At 48.7% G+C, this 23186-nt stretch overlaps 1 pseudogene; it reads right to left on the bottom strand.

The window, feature by feature from the left end:
- Positions 1-2302: 2302 nt before the first annotated feature.
- On the bottom strand, positions 2303-2682 carry Rps20-ps3 (ribosomal protein S20, pseudogene 3; annotated as a pseudogene).
- Between the last annotated feature and the right edge of the window lie 20504 nt (positions 2683-23186).

Here is a 23186-nt window from a genome sequence, read left to right as displayed (position 1 = left end):
TGTGGGTGGTGTCATCCCTACGCTAGTGGTTCTGGGCTCTATAAGAAAGTAGGCTGGGGGAGCTGGGGATTTAGCTCAGTGGTAGAGCGCTTGCCTAGGAAGCGCAAGGCCCTGGGTTCGGTCCCCAGCTCCGAAAAAAAGAACCAAAAAAAAAAAAAAAAAAGAAAGAAAGTAGTCTGAGCAAATTATGGGGGAGCAAGCCAGTAAGCAGCAGCCCTGAGTGGCCTCTGCATTAGCTCTGCCTCCCGTGTGAGTTCCTGCCCTGACTTCCTTCAAAACAACATGGAAGTGTAAGTCAATTAAACCCTCTCTTCCCCAACTCGCTTTTGGTCATGGTGTTTCATCACAGCAGCAGAAACCCTAACTAACAGAAAACTACTTAGTTTTGTGTTGGCTAACTAGTCCTATGCATGGGGTCGGCCCCATGAGAAGTGGTTGATAGACCCATTGATACTCCATTGGAAAATTGATTTTTCCCTCCCCAGCAGCTATCAGTCGCAAATAGCTTCTTGGATAGGGGCAGGAGCTCGTGCGTCTACTTCAGAGCTGGGGTTCTGTAAGGTCTGAACCTGCACTGGTCTTACGCCTGCTGCCACAGTCTCTATGAGCTCACATGTGCGTCAGTCCTGTTGTGTCTGTTTCTGAGCCATCTACTACCTCTAGCCTTTTGTAATCTCTTCTCTTCTGCATAGATCCCCAAGACTTGCGATGGGTTTGACGGAGACACCCCCATTTAACTCTGAGTGTTCCAATGTCTCTAACTCTCTGCACATTGTCTGGTTGTAGGTCTCTGTGTTAATTCCCATTTCCTGCAAAAAGAAGCCTCTCTGGCATCTCCCTCTTGTCTCTTGAGACTGGGTCCCTGTCTCTCACTGAACCTGGAGCTGGAACTCATGGATTGGCTGGACATCCAGCTCCTGGGGTCTGCCTGTGTCTGCCTCCTAATGCTAGGACTACAAAGGCTCACAGCCTCTCTCGATTTGCTGCTATGGTTTTTATGTGGACTCTAGAGATCCAAACTCAGGTCCTCATGCTCGCCAAGTGCAAGTACTTTGTCCATCAAGCCATTGTCCCAGCTCCCTGAGCACAGGTCGTCTTGAAGACTAATTACAGAAGTACTCTCAGTCCTTTTTGCAGATGGCATGGAGACTAGGAGAGGCTGTAGCCGGGGCTCCCTTGACTGCCTGATCCTATACATTTGCCTTGGAGGAGGAGTTTGAGCTTATGCCAGCCTGGGTGCCTTGGTCACTTTTTATTAAAGTGAAACGTAAAGAGAAGTGTGGGCATCAGGTGTGTGACACTCACGATGTTCCAGCACCAACTCCTGTAGAGCACTGTCACCACCTGTGTCACTATCTCTGGTCACCATTCTGTTGCTGTGATGAGACACCATGACCAAAGCAACTCTTAAGAAAGGAAGCTTTTAAATGGGGCTAACTTACAGCATCAAAGGCTCAGTTTGTTGTCATCCCAGTAGGAAGTGTGGTGGGTTGCATGGCACTGGAGCAGTAGCTGAGAGCTACATCCTGATCCACAGCCTAGGGTGCAAGGGTGTGTTTGTGTGTTGGGCGGTGTCTGGTGTGGGCTTTCCAAGCCTCTAAACCCACTCTTAATGGCACACCTCCTCCAACAAGGTCACAACCCTTAATCCTTTTCAAATAGTGCCACTGAAGCTGGGCAAGGATGGTGTATACACCTTCGATTCCTAGTGCTCGGGAAGCAGAGGCAGAGGCATCTCTGTGAGTCTGAGGACAGCCTGGTCTACAGAGGGAGGAGGTCCAGGACAGCCGAGGCTACACAGAGGAACTCCGTCTGGGAAAAGAAACACAAAAACCAAACAAAAATCAAATAGTACCACTCCCTGATGACGAAGCATTTAAATGGATGAGCTTTTGGGGACCATTCTTATTCAAACCACTGAGGTAGCCCAGGCCTTTTAAAGTCTAAGCCTAGGTTAGTGACTGATCTCTTGCTGTGATAAAATACTTGACAAGAAACAACTTAAAGAGAGAAACGCTTGCTTTGTCTCATACCCTTTGATGAAGCAGTGTTGTTCTGGAAAGGCCATGGTGAGACCCAGCTGCTCACCTCATAGAAGTCAGGAAGCAGAGTGGTGGATGCTGGTCATCACCTTGCATTCAGGGCTTGTCTTCTCACCTCAACTCACCCAATCTAGAAATTTCCACACAGACGTGCCCAGAGGTTCATTTCCCTTGTGATTCTAGATCCTGTCACATAGTCAGTATTAACCATCACAGTGACCTCATTGGGCTATGGGCATTTTTTTTTCAAAATTTAACAATTACGTCAATTTATTTAAACAGTTGTCTTGGGCATCTGCAATGGTGACTTCAACCTCCATTCCTGGCTTAATACTGACGGAAAGTAATCTGTTAACAATCTCAGAAGGACTGTGTAAGTAATGAGTCGCTTGGGGATTCTCATCTGGAAACACGTCTTGGAACCTTCAGTGCAAGGTGTTTTACTAGTAGCAATTCTCAGTGTCTTGGTAGGCATGCGCACTGGTCTGTTCACTTTCAGATTCTTCTCCTTTGTGCCTCTGATCAAGTACACCAAAACCTTCTCCAGCGACTTCACGTTGGGGTTAGTGACCGTGATTTGAAATCAGTGAATCGCCACTTCCGGCTCCACGGACGTCTGTCCGGTATCTTGAAATGCCATGGCTGAGGCCTGGCTTCCTGACCGACTTGTTCCTCAGCTGGAGCGAACAGCGGTGAGTCAGGACTGAGCAGACTGGACAAAGCTCTGCAGCACGCACCACCAGGTCTCAGACAGGGGCTATGGGCATCTTGACCGGCTCGCGACTCACCAAAATGACTTCCAGAGGCCTTGGTTGTCTTACGCCATTCCACTGGGAAGCAAAGAATTTGATTCACAGCCTTCCCTGATACCCTCTACAGTTGACCACGCCCATCTCTGCCGACCCAAGAGATTTAAAGTGCCCGGCATCACCACGTGCCCTTAGCCCCTTTGAACTGGTGAGTGAAGGGAAGCCTTTTGGTTCTGCGTGTATATTGACCTCTGTGCTACACCCGCAGTGACATTTTGCTATGAATATATAATCAGAAGAAAAAAAAATACCTTGTCTACTTACTGTCCAGGGGGGAGGGGCAGGGAGAGCCTATAATGAATGCTGATATGTATCTAGTAACACCATTGCTAGAGTTAACCGTGCCTATTCAAGGAGGCAGAAGAAGCTCAAGGAAGGTTTAGAGAGCTGAGGAAGGTTGATATCAGACAGTCCCAAACAAAACTTCTGTTCAGCGTTAGAATAATGTCACTCTGACACTCAGCAGACGATGGCTACTCTGGCATAGCTTCTGTGACAGCCACCATCGGGAACCGCGTTGATACCCGCTGCCCCTCATCAGTTTCCAGCCTCCTGTGTGTTTATTGTCAGGGTTGACAAGGCCACACCATTCTACTCCCTGCTCCATCCAGATCTGTTTTACCATTGGAGGGTTTCTTGCCTCATCCAGTTTTTCCTCACAGGCTGGGTCTGGGGACAAATACCAGAGACTAAGTGACACTGGTGGTGACAGTTGAGGTGGGAATGGACACCTCAATACACTCTAGGGACCACTTCAGCATCTCTGTCCTTGAATCCTTACAGGACGATTCTCTATTACTTCTAACTTTAAAACATATAATGTCACACACAGATGGCACCAAAAAGATAGAGGCGAATGAAGCCACTGAACAGACAGGGACAGAGCTCTCTCTGCTTTGGGGAAGACAGAATGGACGTGGTCCACTCTTAGAGCCAGCATGGGCCAGCTACACCCACCTCACGCCTGAGCTTTGATAAACACCGTGGTGACTCTGAATTGAGTTGAGTAAGGACCTGGGACTGTCTAGGTAAACCCTGTGGTTAAAGGAAAGGGGTTAGCCACGGTGAGAAGCAAACCACTTGCCGGCGAGGCCCTAGCAGTGACCTGTCCCTGAACCCCCTACACCCAGCATTGACCTTGGAAAATCCCTGCCTACACGTCCAACCACGGAGGTCAAGCCAGGACTCTGAGTCAGCCGGCCCCTGTGGAAAGTCTCTTTTGATGATTGATTGTCTAATGTTGGAAACTGCTCAGGTTCCAAAGCCCAGTTCCTCAGAAAGTGCTAAGCGGTGTGGTTAGGGGATCAAACAGGGGAGGCCTTTGTATGGGATGCCAGGATGGTTTTGTTAAATTATGAAACTGGCTTTAATAAACTGCCCGGAGGTACCATCTGAGACACGGCTTAACACCCAGCCCTACCCAGTTCCCCAAGCTGACTGAATTATTTACATTCATAGGACATTCAGTGGCTCAGAGACCTTGAAATGTTTTACAGCCAATTCATGGCATCTGGCTGCCGTCGGGAAGGTTTTGACGGATTCTGTCTTTAAGGGATGAAAGGGAAGATTGGATCGTTCTACAAGTTAATGGGAACTGTTGCCAGGAGAGGAAGCGCTCACCCCTGTTGAATTCTGGCTGCCTCCTGGATGCTGCCGAAATGATTTTGTAAAACTGATGCAGGTACCAGGAACCTTGACTGTCTCTGTATCTTATCTGGAGTTCCCGATGAAGAGAATGCAATGTTGCCTCTTGGGTACAATAGATACATCTTAGTGTGTAAAATACTGTGATGGTTAATGGTAATTGTCAATTGGGAGGGTTTCAGTGAGGAATTGTCTAGCTATGTTTGGCCTTCAGACATGTCTGTGGGGAATTGTCTTAAATTAATGAATGTGAAAATATCAGTCCACTATGGGCGACATCATTCCCTAGGCAAAGGATCCTGAACTGTATAAGAGTGGAGAAATCAGCTGACCACAAGCAAGCAATTTCTCTCTGCTCTTGACTGTGGATATAATGTGATTAGTCTTGACTTCCCACTTTGATGGACTGGGTCTTTGGGTTTCTATTGCTAGGACAAAATAGCACGATTGAAAAGCAAGTTGAGGAGGAAAAGGGTTTATTCGGCTTACACTTCCATGTTGCTGTTCATCACCAAAGGAGGTCAGGCTAGGAACTCAGGCAGGGCTGGAACCTGGAGGCAGGAGCTGATGCAGAGGCCATGGAGGGATGCTGCTCACTGGCTTTCTTCCTATGGCTTGCCCAGTCTTATAGAACCCAGGACTATCAGCCCAGGGATGATACCAACCATCATAGGCTGGACCCTCCACCATCAACCACTAATTGAAAAATTGTCTTACAGCTGGATCTCCCGGAGGCATTTCTTCAACTTAGGCTCCTTTCTTTGTGATGACTCTAGCTTATATCAAATTGAGACACAAAAACCGGCCAGCACACACTGCATCTGGTAATATGAGCTGAAATGACCCCTTTCCCCCACTTTTCCTGTGAGTACTTTATCACAGCAACAGAATCTGAACTAGAATAAAATGCATCCTTCTCTATGTGACAATTCCCACAGCTTTGGGATGCTGGGCCCCCTCTGCTGTCTTTTCTCTTGCTCACCCTTTCTACCCTAGTGTATACAGAAGAAATTCTAGAAATTACTGTATCTCATTTGCAAATAAAATTTTAGTGGCATAAATGTTAGCCACGAGTCCCCAGGACAGCTCAGCAGTGCCATGAGAGAAGCCATATACCATGCGTATTATGGGTAGAAGTTACTAAGACACTTGTTGTCCTGACTACTGCTGGGGGGAGGAGGGGGAGGGGAGTCAAGGCAAGAAGGACCAAGGAGGTAGACATCCACTTTCCAGAACTAACTCAGTGTTGGATAGAGGCTGCCTTCAAGAGGAAGATCCTAATAATAAGGCATGCTGTTCTCCTGGGCAGGCAGACACAAGCATTGCTTGTTGAGCTATGCATACACGCGCACGTGTGTGTGTGTGTGTGTATGTGTGCGTGTGTGTGTGTGTGTGTGTGTGTATGTGTGTGTATGTGTGTGTATGTGTGTATGTGTGTATGTGTGGATGTGTATGTGTGTATGTGTGTATGTGTGTGTATGTGTGTGTATGTGTGTATGTGTATGTGTGTATGTGTGTGTATGTGTGTATGTGTGTGTATGTGTGTACATGTGTGTGTACATGTGTGTGTATGTGTGTACATGTGTGTGTACATGTGTGTGTATGTGTGTTATCTGTGTGTATGTGTGTATGTGTGTGTGTATGTGTATGTTTGTGTGTATGTTTGTGTGTATGTGTGTGTATATGTGTGTATGTGTGTGTATGTGTGTATGTGTGTGTGTGTGTGTGTGTGTGTGTGTGTGTTATTGGTTCTATTACTTTGGAGACACCTAACACAGATACTTACCTATATGTTTTCATAGAAGAAGTCACATATATTTGTATAGACTGTATATCTGTCTTTCTCATGTGTGTTTCCATAGGCACATGCTTGATGCCCACCCACCTTGTATTCATGTATAGGCTTAACGTAGCTTTGCAGAATAGTAAATGAGGGAGCACCCAGTGGCTCATGAGCTGGGGCTTATGGCTAGTGTTGGAGCTGGGGTAAGAGGAAAGAGACCCTCTCCACACACATCCTTTGGTGGTCTTGTTCCGAGTGACCTGTTGCAGGCTCATTGCACACCTCCCTCAATAGCGTGAACCAGGGGAGCACTCAGATACCCACAGAAGCACGGCGACTCTGTTCCTGGTATGCTCCATACCGCAAATCCTGCCTAGTGCTCTGTGCTATTCAGACTGGCCAGCGTCTCCTGACCACGTGACAGATCTTCCAGGTGGCTCTGCAGTGTCTCTCTGACTCCCTGGCTCAGGAGAAGAACCGAGCTTTGCATTTATGCACAAAAGATGCCAGTTTTGAACCAGTCGACTTACACAAAAGTCTCCAAGACAGCAACTCTGTAGCCTAGTGTTACGCACCATACTTGATGCGTAAAAGATGACTGGCCGGTAGGTGGTAAGTAACACTCAAAAGTCAGAGGAAGGTGAATCTCTGTGAGTTCAAGGCCAGGCTGACCTACAGACTGAGTTCCAGCACAGCCAGGACTACACAGAGAAACTGAGAGGGGGAGGGAGAGGGGAAGGGGAAGAGGGAGGGGAAGGGGAGGGAGAGAGGTTCCATTGGAAATGAGTTAGCTGTGGTAACTGGCGGTAGAGGAATTTTCATCCAGCAGCCTGGCTGCTCTGGCAAGGGATCACATCGAAAGACTTTCTAGGTCTGTGTAAGACAATTGGAATTAGACACCTTTAATCCCTCTGACTGGAATACAGACACAACTTCAGGACATACCTTTAGTCCCAAACAATAAAGGTAAAGTTAGTTTGTAGAAGGAAGCAGGACAGGGGACAAGGACCCACCTGAGTCTGTTGCCATGGCAACTGTAGCACACTGCCGGTGCCTCACCTGCATCACCTGGGAGCATCATCACCTGGGTTACCTAAGTCAAGGCCCAGATAAAAGACAGAGACCCCGACCCATCTCTGTCTTTCTCTTCCTCACTTTCCCCCCCTCTTTCAATAAACGACCTCTCTGGTGAGAAGTGTGCTGTCTCGGCGTGATCTGTCCAGGAACACACCACTTGCCAACTAACACCCACTCCGCGTTCACACAGTGAAACTACAGAAAACAGCCCTGGCTTTGACGTTTTTTGCCAGTGGGTGGCATTCAGGGGCAAACTTGATCCGTGGAAATTAACTTGTATTTCAGAAGCCTGCCATGTCCTGCACCAACCAACTCTTCTAGCCCTTCTATTTGTCTTCAAGGAACACCTTCGTTAGTTCTCCGGTTGTCAACAGCAGACGGAAGCTGGGAGAAAAGGCATCATGGTCCTGCCCTCCTCTGGGTTTCAACCGATGTCTGCAGAGGATTGTGTGTACCTCTCTGCTTCAGGCTTGGCATCTATCTGTCTGTCTGTCTGTCTATCTCTGTGTCTATGTATGTATGTATGTATGTATCTATCTATCTATCTATCTATCTATCTATCTCTGTGTCTATGTATATATCCATTATCCATCTATCTATCCATCTATCTATGTATCTATCAATGTATCTATCAATGTATATCTATCTACCCATCTATGTATCTATGTATCTATCTATCTATCTATGAGTATCTATCTCTGTATCTATGTATCATCTATCTATGTATCTGTCTGTGTCTATCTGTCTATCTGTCTATGTGTCTATGTATCTATCCTTCTATCTCATCTCTCTATCATCTATCTATCTATCTATCTATCTCTGTGTCTATGTATCTATGTGTCTATCTATCTATGTGTCTATGTATCTATGTATCTATCTATCTTTCCTTCCTTTCTTTTTTCTTTTTTCTCTTTTTTTCCCTTTCTTTCTCTCTCTCCTGGCATGTGTAAGGGAACAGACACATCAATAGGTCCCCAGTCTGGAAAGACTGGAGAGAGAAAGAGATGAACCACAGTCCTAAAGACTTGGCTCAAGCTCAGACTCAGTGCCAAGGACCTTTCCCTACATTTTGGATGCTCAGTCCTCACCCCAGCTCTTTAAAGGCAGATGAGGAACAGCTCCCGTGCCACGTTGCAAGGCCGGTCAAGCACTCTGAAAGTCACCCAGAAACAGCTGGGCTTCCTCAGTGTGCACAGGCTCTAGACTGAGCTTTTGTGAGCACGAATCCTAACAGTGGGCTTTGGAAGGAAACAAGTTACACAGCTGTAGTCGTGTGTGACATCCAAGGTACAAAATGATATACTGAGGGGTTCTTGTCTCCATAGACTATGACATCCAGGACAGGGGCTGTGATTTTCTTCATTCACAACTGAAGAAAGTATCAGGGAAGAGGCCAAATGACTGCTAGATATTTCTAGAAAAGTAACCATTTTAGAAAGGGACTTTATCTGCTTCCCATGTGTCTTGGGGCTTCAGCTTCTAAGTGCAACAGGCCAGAAGCCTGCTAGCCCACTCAGTCAGTGCTCGCTTCTCTGTGCATCTCCATGCATTTGAAGGCCAGAGGTCAACCTGTGGGGTGTCACTCCTCAGGACTCTATCCATCCTTTTTGGATAGATCCAGATCCTTGACTGGATGAGTGAAATGAAGGGAGGGGTAACAGCTGTGGAAAGAGACAAACTAGTGTTTGCATTACAGTGTGGGGAACCTTGAAAACACCACCCTAAGTAGAGAAAGTGAGGCATTAACGCCTCATACCGGGACCATCTTTAAAGAGGCCAGAGCTGACAAGTCCACAGAGAGAAATGCACATTTGTAGTTTCTAGGGGACCATGGGTGGGGGGAGTGACTGGTAATAGCCAGGGCATGCATGTCTTCTGGGGGTGACTTCTCTAGAGTTGGAAAATGGTGGTGATGACCTGACCCGGAGGTTCACTTAAACCGGATGATTTCACATAGGCAAATAATGAGTTGTGATAGAGGATGGGTAGACAGACAGAGGGATGATACAGAGATGGTAGAAAGATAATTGACAGATAGTTTGCAGATAGATGATAGACAGACAAAAGACAGATGGACAGATAGATAGACAAATAGATGATTGATGGATAGTATATAGATAGATGATAGACAAAAGACAGACAGACAGAAAGGTAGATAGATAGTAGAAAGATGATTCACAGTATATAGATAGATAATAGATGATAGACAAAAGACAGATGGACTGACAGACAGACAGATATATGATAGGCAGACGATGGTAGGTGATCTCAAATTTTTCAATGTTTCCACACAAGATTTTCTGACTTCCGGCATGAAAGCAGCATGCATTCTGTTGAAATCCAAATGTTAATTTTTGGAATGGTACCTTCCTAGGACTCTCAGCCTTTCAATAGATACGAAGCTCCGTTGGCTTGTGTAGGGCAGTGGCAGCAGCTGCGGGTTCTTTGACAGGGAAGGGCTCAGGGCCCTGAGGTTGAGGCCTGGATGCTGGTCTGGGAAAGGGAAAAGAAGGAGGGGGGGAGAGGGGAGGTTGAAAGAGAAAGGAGGGGAAGGAATGGGGGAAGGAGAGGAAAGGGAGAAGAGGGAAGCTTGGCAAGTTTGGACATTCAGTGAACTTTTTTATTTTGTAGTGTTTTCTGAGAAGAATCTTAAGGCAAAGCTCCGGTCATCATCCGTGGCCCTGAATTTCTTCACCTCTCTGGGTCAGTGTCTGAGGCAGTTGGCAACCTGAGAGCAATCCCTACTGGCTGTCACGCTGCACCTCCCCAACCTTCACGTTCAGATGCACCTGTCATCTCTGTGTCCCCAGGAAGGTGCACACTGCCTGGAAGAGAGCCCCACCGCTACCTCAGCTAGTGTGCTCTCAAAACCAATACTTGGTGACTTCAGAGAAGCAGAATACGCTGGAGTGTCATTTTTCTAGTAGATTCTGTGGCCTTCCAGAACCCAGCCTTTCCCAGTATCAACTCTCCCCACTTCTTAGTGTATATTAAGGATGTGGGTACAGATTTGAGGGCCATAGAGAGTTCTGTAGATGGGCTAGGAATATAGCTAAGTGGTCCAGTGTTTGCCGAGCATCGAGGCTCTGAATTTAATCTACAGCTCTGAGGAACAAGCTCTGCAGGTCTAGGTAGAGACAGAGTCCGGATCAGGGCTCACTGGATTTACGCTCTGTCGCCTAAGACAGGCCTGACCTCACCTAAGGAGGGGGTAAGGAACGAACAGCTGGAGACCCAACCCCAAGATCCCTGGGGATGATCATGATTGATGGGGAGTCAGTCGTGCTTCTGGGGGTTCATACAGTCTTCACGGTCATGGGCATGGCTCTGATGGGCTGTGATTCCAGGCTGCAGGGTAGATGGACACACGGACATACCCTGAGAACCTGAAGCAGCTGACTGACATACAGAGCCTGGCTATCACCCACCCTCTGCAGTGGGTGAGCCTGGCTGATACCTACTTTCCAAGAAGCTGCAGCACCTTCTGCCACCCTGGTCAGGGGCAGTGCCTTAGACTAAGGCCTTGCTGCAAATAGCAGCTTAGCTGAGCTGGTGGTGGCTAAGCTCCATTCCCACCATCCAGGCTGAGCCCTTGCTGACCCTGCCCAGTCTTTCTCAGGAGCAGCAGGGGTGAGACAGGGGGATGACAAACCGCAGCTTCAAAGAACAGCAGCAGGGCTGTCTGCTCTTCACCTCACCCCCCCCTCTCTGCAACTCCCTCCTGAGAGGCAGGGAGAGCTTCGTCTGCCTCCTGGTCCATGGGCAGCAGGGCAGACTTCCAGCTCCCGAGGCAGCTGACCCTGAGGCAGAGGCCCCAGGAGGCCTCACCCTGAGGTCCCTGGGCCTTTGTGCTTTTCTGTTTTGGGCTTCTTGGAAGTCACAGAAGCCAGAGCCCTTCATGCGTTCAAGTGTAACAAAGATTTTAAAAGACAACAAGTGACCCGGAATGAAATGGTAACATTTTATTTCTCACAACCCTTTCTGAAAGGAGTTACCAGTGGAAACTATGTGGTTATGTTGGGAGCTTGAGAACTTCCTTGGGAAGAGTGTGTTGGGACAACAGCTACTGGCTGCTCAGAATTGAACTTCTGGAGCTTTTAATCCTACCACAAGTCCCACCCCAGGTGACTGCAGTAATGGTAAGAGGGAGATTTACTTTAAGAATCAAGGGGCTGGAGAGATGGTTCAGTGGTTAAGCACAATGAGTACTCTTTCAGAGGACGAAGAGTTCAGTTCCCAGAAACTACACGGTGTCTCGATAACCTCCTGTAAGTCCGGCTCCAGGGGATTCAACACCCTCTTCTGGGCTCTTTGGGATCCTGTAGTCACACGAATATGCCCACACAGAGAGACACACACATACCCATAATCGAAAATAAAACTGGAGGCTTGAGAGATGGCTCAGCTGTTAAAAGCACTGGCTGCTCTCACAGAGGACCTGGGTTCAGTTTCCAGCACCCACATAGCAACTCACAGTCATCTGAAACTCTAGACCTAGAGGATCTGATGGCATTTTCTGACCTTCCAGGCATGTAGGTGGTAAAAATATAGACACGCAAGTAAAACATGCATACACATAAAACAAATTAAAAAAAAAAAAAAAGGAACACCAATTGTAAGCCTAAAGGCTTCACAGCCTGGTCCTTAGGGACCAACGTGGACTGGTGGGAGGGTAGAGCATAGGGAAGATAAAAGACAGGAAAGCGAGGACTTAAAACTCATACAGCCAGGAAACCAGAGTATCCACGAATAGAGAATAGTTCAGAGGTCTAAGGTAACACTTGACCTGGGTGGGGATGGCTGCTGGGAGGTCTCTTGGGATTGGCTAAGCACCACAAGGGAGGAACTTCCGAGGAATCTGAAGAAACGTCTAAGACACAGGATAGGAGGGAACCAGGCTGCAGAGTTAGGCTGGGGTTGGTGGCTCAGAGGGAGCTGGGAGGATGCTCTCACTCTCTGTCAACCTCCCGTGGCGATAATGTGGGTGGATGTTTCCTTTGTTCTTTCTCCTTCAGAAAACTTATTCTATGAGCAGCTTCAGTAAGGCTGAGCCTCTCACCACTGCCATTGGGGAGCCTCCCCCATCCACCTCCACCCCTAACCCCCCACCCCAACTCCCACCCTGGAGGCTGCATTAAGCAGAGATCAGCTCCTTCCGTTGCCCTCTGTCTGAGGTCATCAGTGTATGGGTAGGAGAGTGCAGAAAGGACCCACAGCAATCATCTGTAGACAGTGTCCACATCCTGGTCCTGGGAACCATGAACGTGTGGCCTTATGTGGCAGGAGGGGCTTTACTGGTGTGAGTAGGTTGAGATGGGAGATATCCCAGAAAAATGTCAAGATGCTGGTGAGATTGCAAGAACAGGAAGCAGGAAGTTGGTGTGATGGGGGAGGAGCCTGAAGATGACCCCAGCCCTTCCAGAGCTAATGCGAGGATGAAAGGTTACTCTCTTGCCCCTGATGGCCGAGCTAGTTCTGGGCACGGGGGTAGACTAAACAGCTGACACAGTATCTGGGCCGTACAGACAACTGTGCTTTAGTCCCAGGCTACCCCAGACATTTTCCCCTCAACATGCTGACAGCCAACGAGGCTGCCTCTACTGCCTCTGCTTGCCTCTCACCTGGCCCGTGGGTACAGAATTCATTCTCTCAGACCCACCTCCCCACCCCCAGCAGAACAATCTAGAAGATGACAAAGATGTATGTCTGCAGCTTAGAGGGAGAAACCGCAGGAAAGTCCCCTGGTCCTATCTCCTCAAACTTTCCTTTGATTTTTTTCCCCCCAAAACGTTCTTCAGAACAGGCTTCTGGGCGGGCAGTTTCTCAACAGCTCACACAAGTTTTGGCAAAAGCTTGCATCTCCTTCCTGAGTTGGATGGAAGCAATGAGAATCATCTCCCCAGCCCTTCGGATTCTCAAAGAAATAATAAAGCCCCCCCCCCGGTCCCCCGTACAATTAAGTAGGAGGCGAGGGGATGAAACACATTCCAGGCCCCTAAAGAAGTTCTGAGTCTCAAGTTCAGAGCGAAACACAAGACAGGACTTGTGGTCCCGGTGACTGGGGCATCCTAAGCTGAGGCAGTGCCCAGAGTTTCTGCCTCGCAGGATGAGCTCAGGGTCGCGCACCATTGAGAGGCTCTCCCGGGCCTAGGGTCAGCTCTACTCTCAGACCTTCTAAGCCAATCTTTTGAGAAACTGACCGCCTTTCTCTGATCCCCGCCCCCCAGAAGCCCTGCCCAGCAGTATCTGTGTGGTTGGTCCAGCAAGTTCCCAGCTCCCTCTACTGCAGATGTGGGCGTGGCAGGAGCAGAGCGGCTACCTTGCAAGTTAGAGGGCAGAGTGAGGTGCTGGCCAGTGGTGGTCACAGTGTGTCACAATCACTTCTCCCTCCCCTTGAAACACTCCCATGAAAATAGCCTCCTCCTTCCTCCTCGTTAGGAACAGAGGGCCACAGCAGCATACAGGGATGTGTTGCTCTTGAGTGCACCTGTCTGCCGGGAGATCCTGCTGTCTACCTAGGTGTGGAGGTCAGCTGTAGCTTAGAACTTCCTCAGCCCTAAGAGCCTAATGGGGCAAGGGTGGGGGAAGACATTGTTTAGCTGAGTCTAAATGCTCCAGGGACACTGCATTCTCCTCTCCCCTCCCCCCTCCTCTTTGATCTCTTCCTTAACCCCTTTTCATCCCCTCTCCCCTTCCTTTCCCTCCTTTCCTCTTTACCTACCTTTCCCCTCTTTCCTCTTTATCTTCCTTTTCCTTCCTCTTCCTTCCTCTCCCCTCCCTCCTCTTCCCCCTCCCCCTCTCTCCCTTCACCACCCCTTTCTTTCCTTCCTTTTTTTAACCTTGCCTTTCTTTCCCTTCCAAAGTGGAAATGATCGTGATGGTTAATATTGACAGCAACTTGGCAAGATGCCAAGACACCTAGACCCCATACCTCTGGTTAAGTCTGTGGGGGGGGGAAGTTTCTAGAGAAGTTAAACTGAGGAGGACACGCCCTAACGGGGGTCCCCAGGTAAATAAAAAAGAGAATGAGAGCAGAGCACTAGTGTCCCTGTCTCTCTGCTTCCTGCCTGAAGAAGTGATGTGACAACTACCTCATGCTCCTGTGACTAGATCCACTCAAACCGTAAGGCGGAATAAATATTTCCTTATATTGTTTTGTCACAGCGTGGGATAAGAACCCAGCATAAGACACACCACAGAGCCCACATCCCTCCCAGCTATAAGGGCACGGAGAAGATGCCATGTCTGAACTGGGAGACATAGAGCTGTCTTGACCTTGCGTCCTCTGGAGCTGCAAGTCAATTGATTACGAGTTGCCCAGTCTGGGGTTTGATGCAGCGGCCATCACAGACACAGACAGCGTTAATGGGTGATCTCCTCCACCCATTTCAGTTTGATCTCCTCCACCCTGGGTTGCCACCATCCCTCCTCTCTGCACCTGCAGACAATGGGGGGTTATGTTTTTATTCATGTTATAGAAAAATGTTAGCATATGATTATTGTACACAAAAATGACTTTCATACTTTGTGACTTTTTAAATTCAAGTGTGCCTTATACTTTGAACATACCACTCTGCTCATGCCATATATATAAAATGTATATTTATATATCATATACATATATCATCCACATTCCTCATGTGAAGAGGCTGTGTGTCTTCCTGAGTCGTTATTTTGCTTGATTCAATGGTCTCCAGCTCCATCCATTTCCCTGTGGTGATGTAATTTCTTTCTTTATGACTAATACCCTATGGCGTGTGCATGCTACATTCCTTTATTCCTTCGTTGACTGGAGGGCATCCAGCTGAGTCTGTAACTCGAACATTGTCAATACTGCTGCAGTCAGCATGGATGAGGTAGCATCTCTGCACTAGACGGTCTAACTCAGGCTTGAAGAATAATCTGGAAATGTTCGTCTTGGGACCCAAGTTTAATAGACAAAACGAGCTTCTCATTCCAGGGGCTCTTCTCTAAGTTACTTCCTTGTTGCCGTGACAAAATAACTGACTGAAGCAACGTAAGGATGGCTAGTTTAAGGGTACAGTCCACCATGACGGGGAATGCGTGGCGGCAGGAGCGGCAGGCAACTGCTCACATTGTATCCACAGTCAGGAAGCAGAGAAAGATGATGCTGGCGCTTAGCTCACTGCTTTTGTTCAGTCTAGGTCTCCAGACCACGGAATTGTGCTGCCGAAAACCACAGTGAGTCTTCCTAGCTCGATAGAGCCAATCTAGAAACTTGCTCATGGACATGCGCAGAGGAAACTAGGGCCCACAGAGCTTAGTAGGCTGCTGTGGGGCTGGGTGCAGAGAAGTGCCTTCTGCTCCCCACAGCAAGAACTGTGTACCTGCCTATGCATGTTCTTCTAAGCTCCTCCCCCAGGCCCACAGTTTTTTCTTAGGCTTGTCTGCCCTGGTCGCACACCCACAGAGGACCTGTTCTTCCCAAGAGGAGGAAATAGAATGCAGTGGAAACAGGTACAGTATCCAGGCTCAATCTGCCTCAGGAGATCCAGGAAGGGGCCTCAAGGGGCTGACCAGTACAGCTCTACCACCGTCGCCCCCTACCCCACCCCCGCACGCGTGTGCGCGCGCATGCGCGCGCGCGCGCACACACACACACACACACACACACACACACACACACACACTCAGCTGGCAAGGATTTCTTTGTCTCTAGGACATTTTGTGCTAGTGTTTTGTATAAATCAGAGAGGAGGAAGAGTGACTCTGTCTTGCTTAGGCTGTTAACAAGAGCCCAGAGGAGCAATTCAGTCATCCCCTGGAATTTGAAACCACTGAACTTTCAGTTACATGATTTGTGTGTGTGTGTGTGTGTGTGTGTGTGTGTGTGTGTGTGTGTGTGTGTGTGTGTGTGAAAGACAGACACAGACAGACAGACAGACAGACAGACAGACAGACTTGCACCAGAACACAGTTTCCCTTGTCTTCCTGAAGGTACCATGAAGCTTTATGTCAACATGGCACAAACCAGAGACACCTGAGAGGAGGGAACCTCAGTTGAGAAAATTCTCCCACCAGATCGGCCTGTGTGCAAGCCTGTGGCGCATTCTCTTGATAGAAGTTTGAGCTCACTGTGGGCGGTGTCATTCCTAGGCACCTTAAGAAATCAGGCTGAGTAAGCCATTGGGGAACAAACTAATAATGTGGGCTTTCTTCTGAAGCGCCAGGTTCAGTTCCTGCCTGTAGTGCTGGACTTTTCTTCATGATGTACTGTAAGCTATAAGATGAAATAAATCCTTCCCGCCTCAAGTTGATGTCACGGCAGTGTTTACTTTAGCAAATCTTTATCTTGAGCTTTGAGGTAGAGACTCTCACTGGCCTGCAGCATACCAATTAGGCAGACTGGCTGGCCAGTGAGTCCCAGGCATCCTCCTGTCTCTACCTCCCCAGTGCTAGGATTATAAGTGTGAACCACCACCCTGTTTTGTTTTGTTTTGTTTTGTTTTTTAATAAGATGGGCGTTAGGGACTGAACTCACATACCTGTGGTTGCTAGGCAATACTTTACCTACCGAGCCATTTCCTGGCCCTTGAGGTTTGTGACATTTTGCAAACAATTTGAAGAGTCTTTGTTGTGCTTTTAAATTAAAAAAAAAAAAAAACAAAAACTTCAATCCCTAAACAGCTATTACGGTACACCATAGGTGCATAATGAATGTTTGCTAATTGTGTAACTGGCAGGCAAAACAGTGCCATCCTCATCAGTACCGTCAGCCCTGAGGACTGTGGCCTTGTCCCCTTACTTGGCGTTTTGCTGAGAAAAAAATGAGGACCCTATAGGGAAGAGGGAGAGACCAAAGGACCCAAGTGATTCTAGTCTGACCACATACGTCTGTATTTAAACTTGGCAACCCCCTCCCAGCTGTGCCATGAAGCTGGAGATAGAGATTATGCTGGCCATCCTGAGGATGAGGGAGACGAATTAAGGGCTGGTTGCTACTGGAGCCTGAAAGCAAGAGCCTCTTGCAGCACCGCAAAGCCAACTCTTGCACACAGGCTCCAGGCCTCCAAAACCATCAGAGAGCAGATCTGTGGTCTAAAGCCACGAGACTGCTAAGATTTGGCATGGTGGCCATCGAGTCCTCTCCTGTGACCCTGACCCCATGTTTTTGCACTACTGAAGGGTACAGGGTTCATAACTCATAAGATAGGACAGTTCTAGCAGGGGTTTGTCAGCCACCAGTCCCTAAGATCCAACTCAGAGATCCAAAGACAAGAAGAGGAACAGAGGGTCAGTTAGGTGGTTTATGGACAAGGCAGCTTGCCACTAAGGCCGATGACGTGAGAACCAACTCCTGCAAACAATTAAAGAAAAGGAAGCTGGTTAGATGGATCACTGGTTAGGAGCTCTTGCTACTATGGTAGAGAATCTGAGGGCTTTTCCCCCTAATACCTATACTAGGAGTCTCACACATAAGCACCTCTCTTCCAGCTCCAGGAGGATCTGCTGCCCCCTTCTGGCTACTGTGGGCACCTGCACTCACATATCACACACACACACACACACACACACACACACACACACACACACACACACACACAACAAATGACAATAAAAATAAATCTTAAGGGGCTGGGGATTTAGCTCAGTGGTAGAGTGCTTACCTAGGAAGCTCAAGGCCCTGGGTTCGGTCCCCAGCTCCAAAAAAACGAACCAAAAAAAAAATCTTAAAATAAAAATGCTAAGTTTGTCTTGCTGTGTTACGGTTGGGATGGGACATGTTCCCCTCTGGCCAGGGGTTTGAACAGTTGGCATCAACTGGGAGTGCTGTTTGTAGAGTTTGTAGAAACTTTGAGGAGGCCGACACAGACCATAGAGATGGGTCACTGAGTGTGGGTCTTGGAGGGCAATGGCCTGGCTCTAATTTGGGGCTTCTAGTCTGGTTTTCTGTGTCGGGATCTGCCAAGGTATGAGAGGCATCATACAATATCACCATGAAGTCCACCCTCCCTTCCCCACCATGATTTGCTGGAACTGTAGACCAAAATGAACTCTCTTCCCTTAAGTTGCTTCTAAAGGCATTTGGCCATAGTAATAAGAAAAGTAATTGAGACACTTCCCTTAACAGAGGGTGAAGGGCTGGGTAGGGCTGGGTGCAAATGTTACCATCTGTATCCTCTCTCCTCAGTGTACCCACTTTCGCCTGTGTGTTCTGTCCCCATGCTGTCCCCCAGGTAGGGGTCTCAGCTCTGCATCTCTGCTTGATGCTCCATAGAAAGTGGGCTTCCTTTTCCTTCTAGGTATGAACCAAATTCTAAGCATGGCTACCGTTAGCCAGAATTTGGTCAGGTACCTGCCTGTGAGCCAATCAGCATGGCCAAAAGATATGGTGATGTGGTTGGCCACCCTTGCAGGCAGTAAGAGAGTATGAGAAGAATATGAAGAAAGCTTCGTCAAGAAAACATAGGATCCTGTGATGTAAGATTGGGGGAAGGGCAGAGGTTGGGTGTTTGAAGTAGGGTCCTCTGTAGGATCCTGGGGCCCGTGCTGGCTCTGCCAAAAGCCACCTGCTCTGTTGCCAAGAACGGTGAGGAGCCAGGGCCTGTGACACACGCTGGGACACCTTTTGCTGAGAGGATGCTATGAAGACATGTTCCAGTCACCGTGCCAGTGTGAGCCATAGCCCTCTTTAACAGTCCCTAGTTCCCACGGGAAAGTCAACCAAGGGTCTGGGCCACAGCGCTCAACCCTAGGTCACTCTTGTCCCTGGCTTCCCCCACGGGCAGTTTCCACTTTGCAGCTGTCCCTTGGAATTCCTCCTGCCCACCCTCCCCGATGGACTGGAAACACTTGCTCTGAGGCTTGTTTTTGGAGACTATGCAAACATGAGCCCTGGCTTGACCCATGGGAAATAACTGGGTTTTTTTTCCATCTCTAACGACCCCAGCTTCTGAGAAGACTGTGAGGAGGAACCTCCAAAAAGCCCAGGATGGACCTCTCTAAACAGCTTCAAAAGTGGTCACCCTAAGGGACTTCGAGCCAGGGTCCAAGCACTCCACTTGCTTACATGTCTCCGAACCCCCCCAGCCCAAGTAGGAAGCTGAAGGCCAAACAAAGACTTCCGCAAGGCCACAAAAGAAGTGGCTCATAGCTAATTCTGCTCAGGCTGGCTGAAGTGGCACCGCCAGACCCAAGAGCTCCTGGCCTGAGTTGTCTGGCGGGAGCTTCAAAGCCCTTTGAGGATCCAGGCCAAGTTTCCTTCTCATTTAAAAACAGAATAAAACAGCCACATAAACAAACCCTGGCAGAGGAGAAAGCTGTAGGCCACTTTCACCTTTTGGGCTTGCTGGAACGGAGGTGCCCAAGGTCACCAGACCCAGTCTAGTCTCACCATTTCGTCCCCCATATTCAGCATACTGCAAGGTGGTAGTATGCACTGTGGTTACCCAGGAAACAATTGCAGGACTAGGTCACACTTCCCAGAGCTACATAAACAGCATAAAAACATAAACACCACACCATCACTTCCTTGGCTTCCTGCGGGGTAAGGATCCAACAGAATAGGGTCATTGTCCTTGTCTTGCTTGTCACAGCTGGAAGTTGGCATGTCCCCATCACTGGTGGCTTTCTACAGTCTGGGGTCACAGCAACCTCTTGTGATCCGTCCCCAGAGTGTCTCCACAGAGTGACAGAGCAAGGGTTTCCTCACAACGTGGCAGCACCCTCAGAAGAAGCCGGATAACGCTCGGTCACCATTCTTGACTTATTCTCGTGTTCATTAGAATCCTTCATCTATGATCACAAGCCCAGAAGAATACCACAAGGATTACATGACCCTCCTCTTGATCGGGAGAGTGCTTGCCATTTGACTCACACTGATGGAGGATGCAGTTGTAGCTACTTTGTGATGGAACCCAGATAGGATATTAGATCCCTAAGCATCTCTGAGGACCACCATCTCCATTTCTCTGGAGGTTTTCTTGAGTAACCTTGTACACAATAGACATCTTTATAACCAGAAACACTGACATCTGATTCGAATTAAAACAATGTATTGGTTTATGGGGTGGGACAGTGTTTGAGTCAGAAATCAGATCTGCTGTGAAGCTGCTTCCCCAAGGGGGCATGGGATTGCCATGTTATTTCATATGACCCTGAACGATCTCAAAAAGCTGGCTTGGTGGTAGAGAGCTCTCCTCACAAGCACAAGACCCTGGGTTCTATCCCAAAGATTATCTAAAATCTAAATCATATGAAGCTGTGATTCACATCTATTCTGCCACAACCAGCTGGCTGAACGCAGCTCATTCTCCAGTCCCGTGCCTCCATTTCCCCACCTGTAAAATGGACCTAATAAGTGTGACATCATCAAACCTTAGAGGAGCCACGTGGCTAATACAGGCAAAAGCTTAGCAAGAGTGGCTGGGACTGAACTCGGAAATTTCACTGAGGACAATGCCCACCAGGAAAGATGGCAAGCCGGATTGGTTCCATCCCAGCCTGGCCACAAGGAGGAACGCCAGGCTCTGACCTACTGACTTCTGAGCTCCAGACAGCCATTGACAAGAAGTAACTCAGCCGTTCTCGATCTCCTAACCCTGTGACCCTTCAATACCATTAGCTCCTCAGGTTACAGTGACCCCCCCAACCAGAAAATTATTTTCATTGCCACTCCATAACTGTAATTTTGCTACTGTTATGAATCATGATGTAATGTCTGATATGCAGGAAATCTGATATGTGACCCTAGTGAAAGGATCGTTTGACCCCTGCAGGGTTTGCAAATGACAGGTTGAGAACCATTGCTGTAGAAGCTATCCTTAGAAAGTTCTGGAGCCTCTTCTTTCATTGTCCCCGAGAGAGAGAGCACGTCCCAACTGTTGTTGCTCTTCCTGAAATGCGTCCTGGTGAAGACAGGAGCATGCCAGCTTCTACTTGAGACTCCCTCACAGGGAAGAAGGCAAGAAACCTGCCTCCCTTAGTCTTGACTCTTTGCCTCCCCTTCTTATGCTCCTGGGCATCAGAGTCTGAGACTCCACCTTCTTTTTTAACCATCCACGTTTGTAATCTTTGTCCTGTTTGACAACTGACTAAGAAACTAGTAATCCCAATAAGAAGGACATTAGCATGGTCTAGTGTCACAGGCCTGTCATCCTAGCCCCTCAGGGGAGGCTGAGGCAAAAGCTAAGTCCATGGCTACTTACTACCTACAGAGTGCGTTCGGGATTAGCCTGGGCAACTTGGTGAGACCCAGCCTCAAAATTACAGCAAGTACTAAGAGCAGAGGAGCAATCCCCCAAAGATAAATCCCAATCCTAAATTAGACCCCAGAATGTGACTCTCTGGAACTAAGGATATTTAGGTGAGCCGACACAGCCCATCAGAAGAGTTGGTCCACGGAGACGTGTGAGGAAGGGGGCCTCTTAAAGACAAAAAAGAGGGGCTTGAAGAACCACAAGTCAGGGAATGCCTTAACCAGCAGACAGGACAAGAGGCAAAGGGACAGCTTTTTGGATCCTTCAGGGCCCGTCTGGCTAACCACATACGTCAGAGTCTGCCCTGTAGACTGATTTTATTATCTTACTCCGCTCCCCACTTACTCCATACACCCCTGCTTCCACAGGTCATGGAGACTAGCATGCCTGGTAAAACTGTAAGGAAGATTCTCTACTTGGCCTTGAGAATAGTTAGGGCTGAAGGGACCACACATACATCTGGAAGGAGATACTTGCCAGATTCCTGTTCTCTTCTATTTCAGTGAAGCATTTGAGCCTTGGTAGCCACAGGGGAAGCTCATCTTCTGGAGGCAGAAATCAACCCGGGGAAAGCCGCCTGGGTGCCTCCTTCATCTCCTGGATATGAGTCACACACAGAAACGGGTAAATACTTGAGCAGCCGGGGGAACACCTGCAAGGGAGACACCAGGCGGTCAGGAAAACCACACTGACCTCCCAGTAGGTCAAAGGCTGAATAGTGACAATTATGCAAGCTGGAGCTGCCCTGTATCTAAATGTAAGTCTACGCCTAATAAAAAGAAAAGAAAAAACCTAAGCCACTCCTGTGAACCATTGGCACACCCTTGCAGAAGACAGCCCAAGCTGGCCAGGGGCCAGCCTGGGGTGTGTCAGCCGACCCCAGGTAGGAGGTGTGAGCTGTTGATAGTGGTGATTCCAGCAACCATGAGTCACTCGTGACAGAGGAAAACAAGCAGGCTGGCTCCAGGATCTGGTGCAGAAAGCACGCCTGTGAGGATGGACAGACAGGCCAGGTGTCTGTCTGGAGAGGAGGACCGCACCCCAGTGAGAGGGGCAAGCAGTTCCAGGGTGTAGAGAGGGTGGTGAGAAGGGGAGATGGCCAGCCTCCAAACACACAGGGAGGAGTCAGCTTTGTATTGCTACTACCCCAGGGTAGGAGGGAAGGAAGGCAGGAAGTGGCTTTTGACCAGGGAGAGGGGTGGAGGGAGAGGCAGCTGAGACAGCCAGTGTCAGGCCTTCATGACCCTGCCAGGTGAACAGGCTCCTCGCCAAACCTTCCTGCCAGCCCTCAAGGGCTCTTCCCAATCCAACGAGGCTTTAAAAGGAAAAAGCCTGAAGAACGATGTTTTCTATTCCAGCGGGGCTCCTGGCCCCGGGCCTTGCATCCCTGTCTTACTCCTTGGTCCTCGAGGTTTCTGACAGCCTTGTGCTTCTGGGATTGAGCTGGTCTGAAGTGTGTCAAGAAGGTCTCCCTCTCACTTTCACAGTCCCTCACCCTCCGCCTAGGGACAGGGTTCTTTGGGAAGGATGATCAGGCTGTAATGGATCCTAATAGGCCTTATGCTGGCACAGGGCAGAGGCTCGGTGTGGACCAACAGAGGGGTCAACGGGA

This window comes from Rattus norvegicus, chromosome 12 (assembly GCF_021556685.1).
Source record: "Rattus norvegicus strain SHRSP/BbbUtx chromosome 12, alternate assembly SHRSP_T2T, whole genome shotgun sequence".
In the NCBI taxonomy this organism is placed as follows: domain Eukaryota; kingdom Metazoa; phylum Chordata; class Mammalia; order Rodentia; family Muridae; genus Rattus; species Rattus norvegicus.
Note: the sequence above shows the minus strand (reverse complement) of the source record. Positions and strands in the feature narration are given on the sequence as shown.